The sequence below is a fragment of the Peromyscus maniculatus genome, chromosome 4, assembly GCF_049852395.1.
Source record: "Peromyscus maniculatus bairdii isolate BWxNUB_F1_BW_parent chromosome 4, HU_Pman_BW_mat_3.1, whole genome shotgun sequence".
NCBI lineage: Eukaryota > Metazoa > Chordata > Mammalia > Rodentia > Cricetidae > Peromyscus > Peromyscus maniculatus.
This window is the reverse complement of record NC_134855.1, coordinates 69,224,538-69,245,971: the sequence shown is the minus strand read 5'-3', so window position 1 is coordinate 69,245,971 and position 21,434 is coordinate 69,224,538. Positions and strand designations below refer to the sequence as shown.

At 39.7% G+C, this 21,434-nt stretch overlaps 1 protein-coding gene across 50 annotated transcripts in view; it reads right to left on the bottom strand.

The window, feature by feature from the left end:
• The window catches only part of Phf21a (PHD finger protein 21A), a 182,265-nt gene that overhangs the window by 151,699 nt on the left and 9,132 nt on the right, over window positions 1-21,434 (bottom strand). For all 50 annotated transcript variants that reach the window (XM_076570059.1, XM_076570078.1, XM_076570070.1 and 47 more), the window contains one exon: window positions 184-224. The gene's annotated coding sequence lies outside the window, so the exon portion shown is untranslated. The remainder of the gene's footprint in view (window positions 1-183; window positions 225-21,434) is intronic.

Genomic DNA, 21,434 nt, shown 5'->3' with positions numbered 1-21,434 from the left:
AATGTCTTTCAGATACAGCTATGTGGAGCTAAAAATTCACTTTCAGTGCAAACAGCAAAGCCTTCTTTTGGGGAAGGAAGCTTTTTTTGGAGGGGAAAAAAAAATCACTTATAATGTCACTTAATATCTGAATGAGTCCAGCTAGAATCAGGCACACTGTGCTTGCTTAGTTAGAGTACTTACCAATTTTGGGGAAACTGGCTCTCCTTCAGCTCTCTAATCCCCTGTAACAGAAGGAAAAGCAGAGTTAAAACTACAAACAGATTGATGATGTCATCAAAAGCTAAAGACTCAAAGATTTCTGACTTTAAAGGAGGAAAAAAAAAAAAACCCAAAAAACAAATACCAATCTCTAAAATTTAAAACCCAACAATACACAAGGAAGAAAATGAGTAGTTTTTACAGCAAAGAAGAAACTCAAGAGCAATTAAACCTCTGCTTTAACACAGCTTTTCAAGACCAGGAAAAAAAAAGTACAGGTGACCCTTGAACATTGGGGAGGGCATTGCTAAGGGCACAGACATCCTGAGACAAAATTAGAGCAAAAATTTTGGTTCCTCAAAAAACTTAACTACCTTAGCTCCACCTTGAGCTGTCAACAGGAAGCCTAACCAATGAAACTAGCAGTTATCAACTGACATTGTGCTTTTCAGGTAACATGCAAACAGTGAAAAGTGAGTGATAACCACAGATGACCCACCCACACAGAGAGAGACCAGCACACTGCCACATTTTCCAAATACTTAGACACCTGAGCTCGGGACCACACTTGGAAAGCAACAAGAGGGACCATGAGTTATTCCAACCATGCAGTGTTAGCAGCCAGTTTCATGTAGTTGTGATCTGACACTTAACGTTTGTCTACACTGCTCTCGGCTGTAAATGCATGTGAACGTATGTGGATATTTTGTAGACTGATAAAAGACCTAGCCATATATATTTTATTTAATCAAATGGCTCCGATGCACTCTCTTTACAATAAAGCATAAAGAATACTGTAAGTCCTTAGTTTGGTCCACCTAAAAGGTCTCTTGGTAATAAATCTTTAAATGGATTTGCTTCATGCAAAGCTTTAAAGTCACAATATTCTATAATGTATAATAAGTATAAAATAATATTAGTATATTAGTAATAAATAATGTAATCAGATTTTTAATTAAATTTTCATCTTACATTTCTATCACTGCTTGGGACTGTACGCCATAAACACATAATGGTTCTTCTTTGCCACATTCATAACTAGTGATAAAGCCAGAAAGAAATCCTTATATTCTGACCTAGTGTTAGGAAACTAAAATTAAAACGGAGCCCTTAACATTGTGAGCACTCAACTAGCTCAACTCCACAACATGCTCGGTCTTCATTATGCCTAAAACATGTTTGCTGACCTATGCTACTCCAATAGTGTCTTGTTTCCTTAGTGTATTTCAAAGATCCTGCCTCTCAGATGAGACATTTTTGTTAACCACGTACAGTCATATTAAGCATACAGTAAAGTTATTTAAAAGGCCCTTGATTCATGCAGTCTACATTTATTTCCAAAAAGAAATTAACCTGGCTATTCTTCCTTATTTTTGTGTTGTTGTTATTGTTGTTTCTTTTGTTCTTGTTTAAGACAAGGTCTTTCTACATATCCCTAGCTGTCCTGGAACTCGATCTGTAGACCAGGCTGGCCTCAAACTCACAGAGATCCACCTGCTTCTGCCTCCTGAGTGCTGGGATTCAAGGTGTGCAACAACATGCCCAGCTCCTCCTTTTTCTCTGACTACAGTTCTTTTCAAAGTTCTCAGGAGTCCATCTAAATAGCTATTTTAATCATAGGGATTAGAATGGATTCCCAACCACAAGAAAAATCATGCAACAGATCGGTAAAATAATGCAGTTACTAAAAACTAGACTCTAAGTGTCCTCCTGCTTCATATAACTCGCTCTGCCAAGGATGGGAGCTTTGAGTCATAGCTGACCCCTACTAAACTGGATTTAGGGCCAACAGGTACAATTTACAGAAACAGTTTCACATCTGCAGATATTCTAAGTCTCCTCAAGTTGTTTCTCATGCATATGCTACATGCGGGGTAAATGCTTAACCAATTCCCAGAGTGCTGAGACTCTCTTTAGAGACGAGTTTTCTGCTGTTTGAATGTTAGTGAAGTGTCATAGAAATTATACTCATTACTGGGTGTGGTGGCGCACGCCTTTAATCCCAGCAGCACTTCGGAGGCAGAGGCAGGTAGATCTCTGTGAGTTTGAGACCAGCCTGGTCTACAGAGAGAAACCCTGTCTCGAAAAACAAAACAAAAAAGGAAGAAAAAAGAAATTATATTAACTTATGAAAGAATTTAAAATCTAAGACACATTTTTTTCATGCTTGTTTGTTTTAAATACTTTTATTCTCTAAATCCTACATTGTCTTTGCTGTCTTCAACAACTAAAAGCTATTTTGGAACTACTTTTTTTTTTTTTTTTTAAATAAAATTTCTTCAGCTTTGTGACTTAATGATACAGCTAGCTTTTGTGATTACTGCCTCTCAACTTCTAAAATCCTTTCAAATAAAATATAATTAGGCCCACAAAAAAAGTAGATTCTCATTATTTCAGTTACTATAATGAAGAGTCCACAGTACCACTCAAAAGATACCTAAAACAGTGCCAGGCACATAGTGAGCACTCAATAAATGGTCAAGTCAGTAGACTGGTTGAATGGAAACAAACTGCTGCAGGCTCATATTCCTAGTTCCCCAACTTTCTTGTTAGATAACTCCTTAGACATCAGTCTTCCACTGTATTAACTACATAGATGAATGCATTTCTAAAACTGTTTTTATCTACACCATTCACCAGGAAGTAAGACAATACCACTTCAAAATATAATGAAAAGAGAAAGACTGACAAATTAGACTAAACTAAAATTCAGGACTTGTGTTCATTTGAAACACAAAATGAAATACCATATAATGCACGAAGGCCAGCAAGATAGCTCTGTTGGTCAAAGGGCTTATAGAAAAGCCTAATGATCCCCAGGACTTACATCGTGGAAACTCACAATGTGGACAATTCCTACAAATCTTCCTCTGGCATGAATGTTCAGACACATAAATAAATAAATGTAATAAATTCTTTAAAGTATGATTGAATATCCAGGATATGTAAAATCCATTGATACTCAAACACAACCAGGACAGGACGAGTTTAACTTCTATTTAATACAGCGTCAAGAAAAGTGTAATGACATAAACTCTTCTGAGAAGTCAGCAGAAAGACAGTACAATGTATGCATATATATCTAGTGCCCAGGCACTTTCTCCAAAATTCAGTGGCACATCCAATCCTAAGCTAATAAAGTGAAAATCATGAAGCCATAAGATCATGAAACTGATTATAAATTGCTTATAAGGAATATAGAAAACACACAAGAAAGCAAAGCCTGAGAGACATTTCTCAAAGGGCACTCAGCTGGTTGGTGGTTAAGGAGACAAGAACTCGAAGGTTTGGGGCCCCAGTGACTGAGCGTACTCCTCCACCAGACATCACTTGCTCTGAAGTAGCATGAACTCCATTGCTCTTCTAAGAAATGAGCAAAAATAAACATGGAGAAATTGTCTCGGCACAGTTTTAGAGGGGAAAAAAAACAAACCACACGTAAGCTACTTAGGGCAAATTTTAGAATTCAATATCCTTTATGCTTAAGGATAATCACAAGCGGGCTTCAGAGGGCTACACCAGCAACAGACGGACAGTAGATTCTGTATGCATAAGCAGAGATGTAGCTTCAGGGAAACAGGTCCACAGTATCAATCAGACCCTCAAGGAGACTCAGACGCCCAAGAAGAGCAAATACTCTCAGACTAACATCTTAAAAGTGTGCACATCAAGACTTCAAGGGTTTCTTTGGAAGACTGATTGTTAAACTGACTACCAAGTGGAAAGTAGCCAAAAAAACGAAAAGAAAAGCAAATATTTCTTTTCTATAATTTAGTAATGCCGAGCAGCCAAATGTAAGACTGACATCTAAGTCTGCACATTTTGCACTATCCATGTGCAGAATGTACCCAAGTCTGAAGTTTTATTTCCTCACTTCAGGTTGATAGTGGTCTGTCTGTTTCTTACTACATTTCATACTTGTAACTGAGGTCTTTTAAAACCGTGTTTAAATCTGCTTAAATATTTTAAATATGGATTTCTTCTTGAAAAATACACTCAAGAGCTGGACATGGAGACTATCTATGTGCCTGCAACCTTAACAAGTGGTAGGCACCTAAGGTAGGGGGATTCAGAGTTCCAGAACAGCCTGGATGAACACAGAGAATTCCGGGCTGGTCTGAGCCACACAGTGAAACCTGGGCTACACAGTGTTTTAAATAAGTCAACAAAAAGGCATTCAAAATATACTCAAGTTAGAGTAAATACGATTTTTTTTTTTGCTTTTAGAGATGAGTATTATTTTGCTAACCTAACTTCACACACTTTTTTATAAACTCCCCCTCTATAGAACTTCACAGATAGCTACTTTAATTAGAGCAGGCAAAGAAACAAGTCATTCAGATTTCTGGTATGGTTATGAAATTTAAAACATTATCAATAAATCAAAGATGATTAATAACCACTTCTTAAGTATCTTTTGTAAAGCATCTAAGAGCTTTGCATCTAATCTACATTAAACAATAAACAAATTTTGCAGAGAAAATTTTAACACTAGATCATGTTTTAAATTAGGCTAAAAATTTAATATGCCCACTACAAATTTCCAACAATTAAGTTTATAGCCTGTGCTCAATCATAAATTTTGATCAGGGACTAGAATAGCACAGGTAATTGCTGTTCAAAAATATTTTGAAATGTTACCTCACCTACAAGATTCAGTCTCTCCTCTTCCCTCACTATATCTGACAGTCTCCCAATAACTAAGTTGTTTTTTCAGTTGTCTGTCCTTCCTAACTTCCAACAGAAAAGCACATTAAGTTTGAAATAAATGCAAACATAGATAAATGGTTAGGAGAAAGAGCAGAATTCCATTGATGGTAAGTTCTGTAGACCCCCGTGCTCTGTGCCCACCCCTCAATACTTGACACAGAGGTATCTTAAGCTCCACAGCACAAAATTAAACTCTTGACTCTGCAGCCTCCAGCCTCCTCCTCAGCCTTTAGCATCTCCATAATGGCAACCCCGGTCTTCCAGCAAAAACACTTGAATGTCATACCCCACATCCAATTCAACTAGCCATACTGCCTCTACCTTCACAAGGTCACCTGCTTCGACCAAGTGTCTCAGCTCCACTACCACTTCCTCGCTCCAGCTCATGAGTATCATTTGACCTCGACTGTCCCCCGTTTCTACCCCAGCCCTACTACAGTATTCTCTCAACAACTTTTCAAAATCCAAGATAGATCATTACCCTTCAACTCAAAATCCTTCAGTGGCTTGGCACCAAACTCGGAGAGAGAGCTAATGTCCTCTAACAGTGGTCCCCAAGCACTAAGTGACATGGGCTCTGCCACTTCAGCCTCCGACCTCCCCCAGGCTCAGCCTACCCCTGAAATACTGGCTTCTTGTCTGCATTTCAGCCGTTCCAAGCTGCACTCCCTACTCAGGGCTCCCCTTGTGTTCCCCACTAGTCAGCACACTCTCTTCCTCCTCCAAGTTTTGTCACCAGAGTTTCAGAGAATAGTAACATAAAGACTAAAGCTGTAATCCTAACTGTCCTTCTCCTCATACTTTTACTCATGTTCTTTCCTATACCAAGCATATCCTTTTACCTTCAAATACCTTCAACTATGCAAATCTCATTCAGAAACTAGAGTCCAGATAGAGGTTCACTGGTTGACAGAGATCTTCCCTTCCATCCTTATTCCTAGTAACTCTTTCTTTAAACTTCCAGAATATTTATCATCTTTCTCGATTGCTTTTTTCTTTCTTTGTGGCACTGGAAACAGAATATAGGACCTTACACTTTCTAGGCAAGTGCTGTACCTTTGAGCTCCATCCCTAGACCCTGTCATCATTTTAAAATTTAACCACATACTACCTAATGTAATCTATACAACTCTATGTCCCTAACAGAAATACACACATGCACACACACATGCACATACGTACACAGGCATGTGCACACACAGAAAAATGTATGCCAAAACACAGATGCACACATATACAGGGTGCACACACGTGTACAAATGATACCTTATACATTACTTTTCCATCCTAAATTAAAAGCACAAATAAACTAATAGACATAGAGTTGCTGGCCTTATCCTTCAAGCTTCTGGATTCCGAATATGTTACTTAGAGCCCAGATACTTAGGCTTTTTCCCCCATAGTTCTCCCAGAAGATCCTGATGGGCAGCCAGGTTAAAAAACACTGCCTACCTTACAGCACTCCCCTGCCTTTTGTGCCTTCATACCCTCAGATAGCCTAGAACTAGAAGGAACAATTCTGAGAGCCCGAGCCACACCTTCATTTCATAGCACAGAGGTCTAAGAAATCCAGAGGACTAACTAAAAATCCACAAAGATAACAGGCAACAAAGTACAGCCAAAACTCCAGAATCACTGCTTTCCATCTAAGAAATAAATCTTTTAAACTAGATATATAAATGAAAGGCATAAGAATCCCTAACTCACAGAAAGGTGCAGTGAGCTGTGGTTAACATCTGACCAGTGGCTACAGTGTCTAAGCTCTACAGTAGTACACAGCAACTTCAATATACTTACAAAGTGTGAACCACACTAGCTGACTAAAGACTCAGAGGCCAGAGTGTAAGCGTGGAAATGCTTCTAAGTGAAATACTAGTGATGATGATGATGATGATGATGACTTTTACCAAGTTCTCCTACAATATCCGCAAACTGTTATAATCACTTATTTGTGGTTGAAGAATAGTAGAAGAAATAAACAGAAAGAGGTCTTCCTTCATCATAGTACAAAGTACAAAAATCATCAAAAGTTTCTACAGCTCACAAGCTATAAATGTTTTGAGTCTAATCACAATGAAAACTTCTAATTACAGATCAGACTTAGTAATTCATTCCATATCCCAAGACAACTCAAACTCAGTCTTAATAGTCAGTTAACCTCAAGAACAAAACTCCTGCCATCATCAACAAAACAACCGAGGTATCTACAAGGCATTATAAAAGAGCCTGGGCTTATCTTGGTGTACAGGGACTTGGCAAGTGCCTCCTATTAACACTAATGGGAGTTTGGAGCACAGACCATAAGCACCAAGGAGGAGGATGAATGCCCAGCTCTTCACCACAGAGGCCCTGCTAACACACTAACTGTAACTCCTGGGAGTTCTTCTCTCAGAAATGGGGCAAGAGACCCAAAATCCTATGTCTCTAAAGCACAATGACAATTCAAATAAAAGCCACTAAGGAAGGTCACTGGTAAACACCAGATTTTAAAAAGAAGCGCCCCCCTCCACATTTAAAGAAAAAAATGACACTAAGGGAAAGTTATAAAGTAATATGAATATGCACAGAAGAACCTGTGACTCTCTAAGTATGAAGCATGTGACATGAAAACAAACCGGACAGGGTTAAGCAACCGAGGTTTTTGTTTTTGCTTTGTGATTAAGGTACAGTAAATTTAAATACAATGAGAAGCTTATCCAAAGAAACATACACACCACAAAACAAGAGCTCTTCCCTGGAGGAGCCCCAGGTACATTACAACCCTGTTTTTAAACATGGAAGAAACCCTGCAGTCCTGATAGCAAAAAAAACAGAGCCTCCCAGACAAATGGCAAAGGATCACAAACTGCCTAGGCCAGCCTAAGTGAACTACATACAAACACTAGCACCTCTACCCGTTGAGTGCCACCCTGCCTAAGTGAACTACATACAAACACTAGCACCTCAACCCGTTGAGTGCCACCCTGCCTCGCTCTCAGGGCAGTACTGCTCAATGCACCAGGCTGGAAAAAGAACAGGTGCCTTTCAGGCTATGGAACAGGTAGTCTGTCTCTCCCTCCCCCTCTCTTGATCTCTCTCCTCTCACCTCTTTCCTCCCTCTGCAAACAAACACAAAGGGAACTAGACTCTTTCAGCTGACCCGACTTTAGAAAGGCAAGGCTTTGGTATGGGCTGGGAAACTAAGAGCAGGCCTTACTGAATTAGTGAGGGGGGGGGGGGGGGGGGAAGCGAGGCTTTTCCCAAACCCAATCCACAGATTTAAAGAATGGACATTTATTTTAGCTAATAGGCACTGGCAACAATCCACTTTCTAAAAAAGAAAGAGAAATTAAGATCTTCCTTGTGTCTGTCTCCAAAAAAAATCAGAATCTTTCCACCTACTAAGTTGAGCAATATACACAGAGCCCTGACTTGGGCCTAAAGACTAAAACTGGTTCCCAGGCGATTTACCTCTAAAAACCTTGTGGTCAACGTATGGATGCTTTACCCTCACTGCTATACTAATGAACATCCATCTTCTCTGTACTATGAGACATGCTGATGAGAAATGGAAACTATTACAATATGTTAGGACTCTTAACTTTTGGAACAAAACCACCAGGAAACTGCAGTGTGAAGCATACAGCTTCTATCCTAAGTAGTCCTAAAACTTGAAAGTGAAAGCAATACAGACCTCAAAAGAAGTTGTTTGCTTGATGGTAATGCTAGCCTTTAAAACCAAAACTATGTTCTATTACAGAAGACTGAAATAAGGGCTTCCATTAACCTTGTTTAAAAAAAAAAATCCCATGAGCATGGATTTTTTTTTCCCTAAGTCTCTTCATCAGAGCAGCATGGGGTCCCATTAGGCACCCTATTTTACTTCCACCTTATAAATAACGTTAGCTGTTCGCTATTTCCATGGAAACCAAGTACAGAGAAACCCACTTAAATGAATACCGGTTAAAGGAATAAGTTTTATTTGAGAAAGGTTTTTGCTGCTCTAGATGAACTCTACTGGGGAATACTACAAAGTCTTCTTAAGTATAATTTTAAAAAATATATCTTTGGTGTAGAGGGAGCTTATTAAAGGTCCTGTTAAGTAAGTACGCTCCTTGCACTAAACTAAATATGCCAAACAACATCATAACATTAAAGATGCATTTTCTATGCACTGCACGGGGGGTTTCAATGCACAACTTGCACTGACTAGACTTCTCCATGCACTGGGGTGGAATAATTACCCCTCTGGGTCTCATTTAAACTAATAAAATGAAAGAAATTCAGTAAGGCTAGCATCACCTTTACTGACTGGTAATGAATGGGTCCCACACTGCAGGGACATGTGCAACTTACTGCTCCAGAGAGAAGCTGACAGAGAACAGATAACTAAGCTCCTCCTCACTTGTACCTGGTCTAAAGTCAACAGACAGTTCAAACTCCTGCCTCAGCAAACTACTCTACAAGTTAGAACAGGAATGCCTCAATACATAATCAGTCTGAATACAAACAGAATACTCAGAAGGAAGTGTATGAGACTGGGCAATTTACAGCTCTGTCATATAGTATCCTACAGATGCTAAAAATGACAATTACAGGTGTCAAATACAAAAGTCATAGATAGTCAAGTGTACATACAATAAGATGCAACCTAAAAGAAGAGTAAATTTAAAGGTCTGAGGATGGTTGGGCGGCGATGGTGCATGCCTTTAATCCCAGCACTCCGGAGGCAGAGCCAGGCGGATCTCTATGAGTTTGAGGCCAGCCTGGTCTACAGAGCAAGATCCAGGACAGGCACCAAAACTACACAGAGAAACTGTCTGGAAACACCCCCCACCCCCCCAAAAAAAAGGGTCCGAGGATGTAGCTCAATTGGTAAAGTGCATACATGTTCAGAATGCTGGAAGACCTGGTTCAATGGCCAGCACCACATGAGGTGGCACAATGGTGCATGCCTGAAATCCCAACAGTTGCAAGATATAGAGGCAAGAAGATCAGAAGTCGTTGGGTGCAGTTGGTGCATACCTTTAATTCCAGCACTCTAGAGGCAGAAACAGGCAGATCTCTGAGTTAGATGCCTACATTGTGAATTCCAGTTCAAGGTTATCTAACCATACATATCTGATTTGAGATCAACTTAAATAAATGACATCTTGTCTCAGAAGAAAAGAAAAATTTTTAAAGAGTTTTGAAGAATTTCTAAACAATACAAAGGGTAAGAAAATTACAATCTTTCCAGCAGGAATGGTCCTTCATTAAGCTAGTGGTGGCTTAAGCATCTTCACAAGCTGAAAGGCAGCTGAGCGTACCGCCATAGAAGGGGTTGCCAGCATTAGACTTGACAATCTATGAAAGAAGCAGCACCCCACACACATTTTTCCCTTGGAGAATATCAATGTCATGTATGTGTATTACGTGTTTTGAAAACATTTCTTTCTTGGTACATATTTTTTATTTGTTTTTCACATTTATGTAGGGAGGAGTTGAAGATATCCATGCCACAGCAGTGTGCATGTGGAAGTTAGAGGATAACTTTCAGGTGTGGGTTCTAGTTATCACACACAGCAAAACACAGTTCATCAGGCTTGTTGGCAAGTATCTTACTGGCCAAGCCATCTCACTGGCCCTCTTGGTATTCACACTATAAAGACTGGCAAAATTGTGACTGCTGAAGTTGGGTAACAAGTACACAAGATTTTTTTTTATATACATTTTCACTCTACCTTTATAAGATTTTAAACTTCTATAAGTTTTTTTATTGCTATAAAGTTAAGGGGTTTTGTCTCAAATATTTTTCTTTGTACATCATTAAGTAACAGAAAAAAAGCTTGGTATACTTTGTATAGTAATCTAAAAAATTACTTAAAAAAAAAAGTCTGACCACCGTGCTCAGTGAGTGGATGGCTTGGACAACCATGCCTACTTAGGCAGCAAATGGGGGAAGCGGGGAGGGGGAGGAGGGCACGAACCCAGAGGAGGGGGAGCTAGAGAGTAAACAAGTGGATCCTGGAAGAGTTAGGGGAAGAGTGGGCAGTGACTATTAAAAGATAGCCTTTAATCCCAGCACTTGAAAGGCATGAGCAGGTAAATCTCTTACAAATTCAAGGCTAGCCTGGTATATATAGTGAATTCTAGGACGCTAAGACTACATAGTGAAACCCTGCTTCAAAAATTAGATAAATAAAACAGAATACATGTATGTATGCATAAAATTCTCAAAGAATAAAATAAACTACCTATTTTTTTTTAAACCCTCATACAGATCTTAGAGCCATGGTTCTCAACCTGGTTTCTGTGACCCTCTGGCAGGTAAACAACCCTTTTACTGTTACGATTCACAACAGCAGCAAAATTACAGTGATGAAGGAGCAACAAAAATCATTTTACGGCTGGGGGTCACCACACCATGAGGAACTGTACTACAGGGTCACGGCGCTAGGAAGGTTGAGAACCACTGCCTTAGAAGCTAATGAATTTATATCCAACATAATCATTAACTTAAGTAAACACAATTAATTCCAAATTGTAGGGACTAGAGAGATGGCTCCAAGGCTAAAAGCATGCCGCTGGCTGTTCTTCCAGGGAACACAGGTTCAATTCCCAGACTCACATGGTGGCTCATGACCACCTACAACTCCAGTTCCAGGGGATCCAATCGCCTTTTCTAGCTTCCCTGGGCACCAAGTACACAAATGCCATATATGTAGGCAAAACACCCATACATATAAAATAGTAAATAAAATTTCCAAGTTTTACTTTTCCAACTGAACAATTCAAGCTGGGTGTGGTAGCGCATACCTTTGATTCCAGCACTCAAGGTAGAGGCAGACAGATCTCTTTGAGTTTGAGGCCAGTAAGGTCTACAGAATGAGTTCCAGGACAGCCAGGGCTGTTACACCGAAAAATCCTTTCTCAAAAAACAAAAAAAAACAAACAAAAAATTCAAAAACCACTAGCTGCTACTTGGCAGCTATCAACTAATGAACCATAAGTTACCAATACACAATAACAAGGCAACATAAGCCCATTTTGTATTTTGCATATCAAAACAATTCCAATTTCTTTCTTTTTTGCTTTTCGAGACAGAGTTTCTCTGTGTAGTTTGCTGCCTGTCCTGGATCTCGCTCTGTAGACCAGATTGGCCTCAAACTCACAGAGATCCACCTGGCTCTGACTCTGAAGTGCTGGGATTAAAGGCGTGCGCCACCACCGCCCGGTCCAATTTCTATATTAATAAGTGAAAATACTTGCAAAATCATCAACATAAAAATATCTCTTTTCTCCTCCTGTTAAGTCCCTATTGAAGCAGCATGACTGTCCTGAACCACTACCTCACCCCCTACCAGAAATAAAGCAATCTCTGAGGTAAAAGGTCTTTTGTTTTGGTTTTGGTTTGTTTTTTGAGATAGAGTCTCTGCATTAGTTAGCTCTGGCTATCCTGGAGCTCACTCTGTAGACCAGGCTGGCTTCCAACTCACAGAGGTCTCCTGCCTCTGCCTGCTGAGTGCTTGGATTAAAGGTGTGCCCTGCCAGGCCCAGTTTTAAGGTCTTTTTCTATTCTCTCCCTTTGTTCATACTTAGAGTGATTCACCAATATTCAGTTACTTTGCAAGTAATTTTAAGTTACTTATCCAAAGCCAGTTGAGGGCTGAAAGTGGAGAATGGAGTTTCACAAACTAAAGCTTTAAGGCTGTGATAATGGCTCTCTGCTTAAAAACTAGGAATTACAAGAGTATTTTGTTTTCAGAAGAAACAGAAATCAAATGATGGCTCTGGAGGGGTGGTGTGCAACATACAAGTGAGAGTGTGCAAAGACAGCAGAGGCCAATAGAAAGCAAGGAGAGAAGAGGGCACGGAAACACGGTGAGGAGGGTAGGCCTCCGGGCAGGACCTTGCTCTATGGAGCTATTGGACATGATCTGGTATGGCCAGAGCATGTGCTCACCCAACACAGGTGGCACCAATCTCTACATATTGAGCAGGGAAAAACTGTTCTGAAAACATCAACCACAGCTACATATAGAGTCTATTTCTAATCCATATATTTATTAAAATGAAATTCACTTCTAAAAGGTCCCTCCCAATTTTCATTCAACCATGTGAAACAACTTTCAGACCCCCTGTATAGGACTCAAGTAGGGAACACACTGAGGCTGGGCTGTAGCACAGTGGAGAGCATTAGTCTAGTAAGCACGAGGCCCTGGGTTTTATCTTAAGGGGAGCAAAAGGAAACACTGAATACGGTTCAGTAATAAAGCACTTACCTAGCAGGTACCATGACTGGGTGCTATCCCAATCACCTCCCCCAAAAGACAAAACAGGGTTGGTGAGATGGCTCAGTGGGTAAGGGGTCTTTGCTACCAAGGCTGCCAATCTGAGTTCAATCCCCAGAACCCACATGGTAGAAGAAAAGAAGTAACTCCCCAAAACTGTCCTCTCATTTCTAAGTGTCATGGCATGCAAGCATGCATGCACACATCTATGTACACACACACTAAATAAAAATTTAAAGACTTATTTTATGCTAATTTTTAAAGTTATAAGACTTTACCTATTTATTTGCTGTAAAGTGATGCTGTAACTTTTTTTTTTTTTTGGTTTTTCGAGACAGGGTTTCTCTGTGTAGCTTTGCGCCTTTCCTGGGACTCACTTGGTAGCCCAGGCTGGCCTCGAACTCCCAGAGATCCGCCTGGCTCTGCCTCCCGAGTGCTGGGATTAAAGGCGTGCGCCACCACCGCCCGGCTAATGCTGTAACTTTTTTAATGAAAGAAACTATATACCGTCTATAATATTGCTTAATTTTTTAAATACCTCTTGGGCAAAAGTATAGCACTTTGTTAGAACAAACTTGAAGTTTCTAGTCAGAAAGCAATGTTTTAGGGGTGCAGACAAAATAAAATATAGTAAAACATACTGACTCACCTACCAAGCCTTCATCAGCTGGTACAGACGGGTAATGAGAACAGAACAATACTGGGTGCTGTTAGGTAACTTTAACTCAAAAGCTTGCAAGCAGATTAGACACATATTCAGGTGTCTGTGTAAGCTACTACAAATTACACTTGCTGAATCCCAGAGGGATTACACATCACAAATGTTTGAGATACAAATCAGCAGTCAATGAAATAAAAATCTGTTACACTCTTAATCTTTTCCCCTTCTTCAATTACTAGGAGGAGGCGGGAGAAGACGAAAGGCATACAAACATTCTGATATAGTAAACTAAATTCTTCACCAAAAAATAAAAATCCTTAATTCTGAGGTCACTGTGGCTTTTCTGATGATCAACCTGTCACCAGCCTGTTGCTAGGTTTGGCATAGGTAGCTTATGACAGTTGCAGAAAGAAAAAGAACATAACAAGTAGCATAAGACCAGATACCAGATGAAAGGGGATCTCACAGAGGCAAACGCCCAAATGAGAAAGCAAATAGACCATGCCTGTCACTCCTAGAAAGCGCTTGTGTAGTCTTTCACATTGCCAAGGCTCCACAGCTGTTCCTGTCAGGTCTTACCCCTGAGCGTACATTAAGGGCTGAATACATAACTGGTCAACTCCAACAGACTGGCTGATTAGCACCTTGGAATAGTCTACTCTTGACTTGATGTTAAGTGATGCTGAGGGGCCCACTATAAACTCCCTCATGGTCTTGCTGCTGGTTTCTGGTTGCTAGGGGCGGAGGAGAGGCTTACAGCACTACCAGTTTTAATAAAGTACTCAAATATTTTTAAAAGATTCAGTTAAAATTAATATATTCCCATGTATTTTCTATTTTTCCCAGGAGTATTCATAAATAAGAACTCATTAGATATACTTTTTATGATGTATCATTTTTTTCAAAAGAGCATTTTTTTGGAGGGGAAGGCCTGTTTCCCAGCTAAACTGTTCCATATTAACACTGTTCCTATGTACTTTTAGCCACACTGCATCAACAACAATATTACATCTTGTTTACTGAGTGTCTTGAGATGCCCTCATTCTCTCTTCACATGAATCCTAGGGAGGTTGCTATTACTAACCCTGAACCATAGACAAAGAAACTTAAGCCCACCTGACCAGTACAGTAGTCTGTATGTGGCATGTGCCAGATCCATCTTTATGGAAGACAGTTTAAATAGTTCAAAATTACATGTTCAATTTTTAAGTAGTTGTACTGAAATTTCAACAGGGCAAGCCACAAGGCCCAGGCTCTGTTCCCACTGTGCAACATTTGTCTCAGTTGTGGGAAGGGAGGAGAAAGGAGCAGAGCGCAACAAGCACCATTTAGTACTTCCTAAACCTAGCCAGTGCTTCCCCAGTTTACAGTCCACTCACTTATTCTTCAAAACCACCTCAGAAGAGGGTATTATCTATGCATACTTTGCAGAAATTGAGGCAGGTGCAGGAGAAGTGAACTGGCCATGGTCACAAGCTAATACATGACAGAGCCAAGATGTATGCCTGTTGCATACTGGCTCAAACATCAAGGTTCTTAACAACTGCACTCTACTGTCATGCTGAAAAGTTGCCTTGAATTACATGAAAATGAAACTTTCAACCTTGCACCAAATGAGTAAATCGTGTGCTTGGATTAATTGAAAGACTGGGCCGGGCGGTGGTGGCGCACGCCTTTAATCCCAGCACTCGGGAGGCAGAGCCAGGCGGATCTCTGTGAGTTCGAGGCCAGCCTGGACTACCAAGTGAGTCCCAGGAAAGGCGCAATGCTACACAGAGAAACCCTGTCTCGAAAAAAAAAAAAAAAAAAAAAAAAAAAAACGAAAGACTGGTAGCAGCGCTTTCTAAGCATGTGAACCAGACACATGGGTACATCCCTGGCGAATAGATCATTGCGCTGCTCAGGAAGCTATACACTGTAAATCTGGTTAAAAGCCCCCAGTCCACCCCTCTCTACACTCAGACCCACACCCGCTATGCACTGTAAGAAACAGGCAATTTGGAGACATCCCAGGGCAATCCTCTATAAAATGAATGTCACTCTGGAATCATCTGAATGTGTACAGTACCCTTCTATCACCCTTTTTCCTTCCAAAATGCCATTAAAAAACAACAACACACCTCAAAAGAAATGAATGAGTCTAAGCTACTTAAAAATCCTAACAAATGCCCAATGATAACTATAAATTTAAATGAGAAAAAAATAAATGCAAACACTCATAAGTCTGTAACTTGTCCAAATCCTACATCTGAAAAGCACTGGGCCTCTTTGAAAGACTCAATTCTTAAACAAGCTTATTATGAAAGTAACTGGAAGGGCACAGAGAAAAGTCAATTTTTGCCTCAGATTCTAAGTATCTTGATATGCATATTTAAATAAAAAAAATCACTGCTGTATTTTAAGTTACTGGGCTCCTTACCCTAATATCTAAAATGCATGACAATGCATTTAATTACATGAACAGAATCTATAGCATGAATTAAGAATTTGAATATTGACACTTAATACCTACAAAACATAGTTGAGCAGCACAGGACAGGACCGGGAGGTGCCGAGAACTTCACAGTGCATACAGGAGCCATTGCAGCTCCCTCCATTGACATCGTAAAGTTGCCACATTTTCTGGGCTCTCTTTTGAATTAATGTGGCATCTGCTCCAAGTACAGCATGCTAACATTTTACTAAAAGACATTTTCATTGTACGTTTCTATCTGGTTTGCTTTTCATCCGAACTGTTTTATTTCAGTGGTCATCATTTCTTTATATCAAGTTGTGAAATTGGCATTCCTAATCTATTTCCTGAGCACAAGGGTGGGAAGACGCCGTCCGCTTAAAACCTTCTAACAGCAATAATTACAATATGCTTTGCATATAGATTAAATAAAGAAAATAAACAGCACAGAGATTTTTGTAGGCTTTTTAGTATCAAGTCCTGATAAGTTAACAGCATCTGTTCCTTTCAGAAAAAGAATTCTGCTCTGAAGTGTTGGGGGTGGGTAAGAAGTAAACAAATACTAAACAGAATCATTCAAGTTACAAAGTTTGGTCCTGGTGAAATGATGATTTCAATGATTTGCATGGTATCCACCCTAGCTTGTGATAATTGCTTCCTAAGACATCCTCAAAAATGCGGCAGCAACGAGCCAAATACAACCACTTGTACTTAACATGCATGCCGCATACTCTACAGTGTTACGTCATATCAGGCACAGAGAAGACGCTTACCAAGCTATCCTGCATTCTATAAACTGCCTAACAACAACAGGGAAAAAGCACTGCCATTTCTACGGGATTGGGAACTAGCAGGGGAGAAAGCCTTTTTCTTCCCTTTGGTCAACTCGGATGAAAACAAATAAGGCTTGTATTTCTGTCTTTTGAGCTCACCTCTCAAGGCCTTTACTCTCAATCTTTCAGCTTTTCACAAGAAAGAAAGGCCGATTCTTGAAAACTAAAGAGCTGCAAAGATCACTCCAATTTAAAAGGCCCACACCTTTTACCAACTGTCCTCTAGCTGTCCCCATGGCTACTCCTCTTTTGCAGGAAAATACGGCCCAGGCAGTGCAGTTAGTATCCAAGTGGGTGTGGACCCCGAGAAAGCCCACCCCCAACTTGCATTTTAAATCTCAGCCTTTTAAAATTCCAACTTGCCTGCATGTTTGACAGAAGATATTAAATACCAGTTCAGATTATTATACATTTGCTGGGAGCCATGATTTTAAAAAGGGTAGAGACCATGGGTCACAAAGGCTAAGGACAGAATTTAAAAGTGTGGGAAATCAGGCTGTGTCTGTCATTAACCAACTAGGATTCTTGTGTGTGCCTCAGTCTCACAACCAGTGAGACTTCCTGAGCTCTTTGCTTATCAGACTCTTATGAGGAAGAAGAAAATATTCTCTCAGGCGTGGTCTGAGCCACTCAAGATGAAAGCATATTTATGAATGCTACCAGAGAGAAACACCCTTAACTTGGCTTATTAAAACACTGACACCCTGTCATACCCAGTCTTAAGGTAAAGCTTCAGCACTTGACCAGCTGTGGGTCTAAAGAAGCAGAAAGCACTTGAGATGCAGAGTGTATTTTTAGGGTTAGAAAGCTTCTTTTTTTAAAACTACTATAATGAAAAACTTTTTATTAGCTATGCAAGAAAATGTTCAATTTAAAAATTACTAAGGTGAATGATGACAAATTCAGCAACAAGTTAAAACACTCAAAACAATCAAAACAAAAACCACTAAAATAATTTACCTTTAAAAAATTAGTGGCACTATCAACAAGGCATTTGGTGGCAGAGTGGGTGGGCACAGTTGACAGGGTGAGGCAGCAAACACTACTCAAATGCAGATATAAGCACAAGACAAATTCCCAGGCGGCACCTCTTTCTGCCCGCGAAGCTAAAGAGGTTCGTTATTTAAAATACTACTCGATCACCATCTTGGTTTTAAAGCTCTGCTTTGTAAATATGAAGTGAATGCTTGACAAGAGACTACCAGTTTGAAAAGAACAAAATGGAAAGGTTCATCTGAAAATACAACTGCTATCTTTGTAAGTGTCTTCCAAAATAAACTATAAAATCTTAAGTTTCATATGGTGCCTCCTAAATACAGTCCAGAAAACAGTACTGTCACTTTAAGCTGACTTTTTAGAAGTGTTTTAAAAGTAATGGTGGCCGCAAATAAAGTACTTAGGATACTTTTTGTCCCATAAGGAACAGTCTGTCCTGGGACATTAGGTTTATAATCGGACACTTAAGTCTTATCCATTTCTCTTCTTCCAACCCTGTTCCCATTCTCTACATGAACCTTATTTTCAAAAACAAGCAGGTTTTTATACGGTCCTCTTTCTGAAAGAAGGAAACTTCAAAAGTGTATTATGCTGCAATTCCACTCATTCTCAGATGTATGCACATATACGTATATAACTGCACAGAAACACAAGCAGGGTGAGAACGAGGAAACCTTTAACTTTTCTTCTTCTCTACACGCATGCTGCTCTAATGACTTTCATAATTGAGAATGCTTTTATACTATTTCTTCAAAGAAAGCGTTCTTAATTACGCTCTAAAATGTCCAGAAGTTATATAAAGACTAAAATCATAAATGTAAACAATTTGTGTGTACCAAAAAGATTTGTAAAGCCCATACTAAAGTGTCGCATTAGGCCACACCCATGCCACTTGGGGCGCCCTGCTCACCCACGAGACAGGCACTGCCTTAAATGCCTGTGCTTCCATGCCGTCCCGGTGCCTCCTGTGCGGTCCCCAGAGCTCCACCACCACCACCACCACAGAAGTCTCCAAATGACCCTGCATTGCTGGGGCCATTTCAGTGCATTACACACTTCTTCTCTAAGTTTCTGTGGACAACACAGTTTGGAGAGCATTCTGCACCCTGAAGAGCAGAAGCTCAGGGATGAAACAGGGGCCTGGATACAAGCTGCAGCGTTTGCCACCAACCTGACTCCAGGGAAACCCCGACTTCCACACTTCTAAAATGGAGTAGGATAATTACAGCAAATCCTCAACTATTTCTGATAATTAAACAAGATACTTATGTGTAAAAGCTTATTAGCACCATATACATATACTCAATGATAAAGTAATATTAATAGATAACCCAACAACATACATTGATGTACACTTACTATTAACACATGAAAATATTTTCCAACATAAGAATGGCCACAATTAAAACATTACAACCTGTTGGTACATTTCTCATATCTACACTATAATGTATACATAAACATATCAGAGTATCTACTATCAAGAACAAGTTACAAATTATGTCTAGACACATCAAAAAACTTGTCAGAACCAGGTATGGTGGTATACACCTATATATAATGTCAGTACTCAGGAAGCTGAGACCGAAGTTCCAGGCCAGCCTGGGCCTCACAGCAAGACTTCCTCTCACAAAAACTTATCTAATGAGACTGGAGGGACGGCTCAGTGGTTAAGAGCACTGGCTGCTCTTGCAGAGATCTCAGGTTCGGATTACAGCACTTACATCAGGCAACTCACAAGTGCCTGTAACTCCAGCTCCAAGAGATCCAATGCCTCCCCAGGCTCCAGGCACACATGTAGGCATGTGGGACACACAGATCCATGCTGGCTCTCACCCATACAACAAAAAATACAAATACATAAATAAACAAAATGCTTTAAAACTTGTCTACTGTGGGCAGAGTAGATCACTAATTTTTGGTTCATTTACACTCTAACTCAGACACTTAAAATTTTATAATAATATTAACAAAACAGATATTTTAAATATAAATTCAATTCACATATACTATTTTAATCTATAAAGTACATTCCCGAATACTATCTCATCTAGTCCTTTTAATAGCAAGCTCATATTTATTTTCCACTGGGAAAACTAACCCCCAACAAGACTGAATTTCCCAGGATATTCCTTATACCACATCATCATGTGATATGCAGTGACCTGAGACATTTCATGAAAAGAAGGGAGAAGAGTGTTCAGTAATTTTAGTGTGTCTGAAGATTCTACAGTGAAGAAAAGTAACCACCCCGTTTTCCTGTCCTGATCTTCTGTAGTGTTTCAGGAACTATGTGACTCCATATGGCAATCAATTTACAGAAGGAGAATTCACACAAGCGTGATTATTTTCTGTGGCAGCCCATTAATATCAAAGCCATTTCCCTCCTTACTGTCAGTCATTCGATTCAACTCGGTGTAACTGCTGAATTTATTCATTTTAACATTAACTTTAAAAACAAACTAATAGAAAAGAAATAAAACAATTTATAATATAGAAACATATCCAACCAGATTCCATATATTTTTTGACACTTGTAAAAGGTCTTGTCCTCCTACGGGAGGGCAAGGTTAGATTTAGAGTCAATTGATACTTTGAATACTTCTAAGAAATAGTTTCAGTAAATAGCTCAGCAGTAGTCTATGAGCATGTTTTAAGAAGTCCACGCTAGGGAATGGATACCAGTTAAGCAGGTAAAAAGGCAATTATCTGATGCTTCTACATCCCAACTAAGGCACAAACACCGGAATTTCTGTTTATAATTTTCAATATTCCTAAGTATCCCTGTCCTACCTTAAACATCCCTTTCTCATCTCAAATAGATAAAAGCAAAAATATCCCCAAAGTTTAAGAGCCTAATAAAGTCAATACCTTAAAACAGAGCTGGAGAAGGGGGGGATGTAAATACTTAAAATGTAAAATCTTCTGAACCCATATTTTTTAAGTACAACCCAGACTTAAAATGACATTGTACAGGGGTGAGGGCAGCTCAATGCATCCATGCCTCCTCTACATCAATCCCTTAACACTGCATCTAGAGGTATGTGCTTCGAAACATGACAGGGTTTCCCCAAAGGTGCACTCACCATGACACTAGAGCATTTCTGCAGAATCTTGTTTTTATTAACCAGCTATTTGGATATTCTAACAGTACAAACATGACTAACGAAGAAATTGTCATCATCTTTTCAACTCTCTCAAGTCAATGAAATGCAGCAATACAATAATACTCAACAGGTACGGCTGAATCCTGCCAACACCCTGCTACTGGGGCTCATTTGTCCTGTTTTGGGCATGTGTCATTTCGGTTGAAAACTGAGGCACACAGA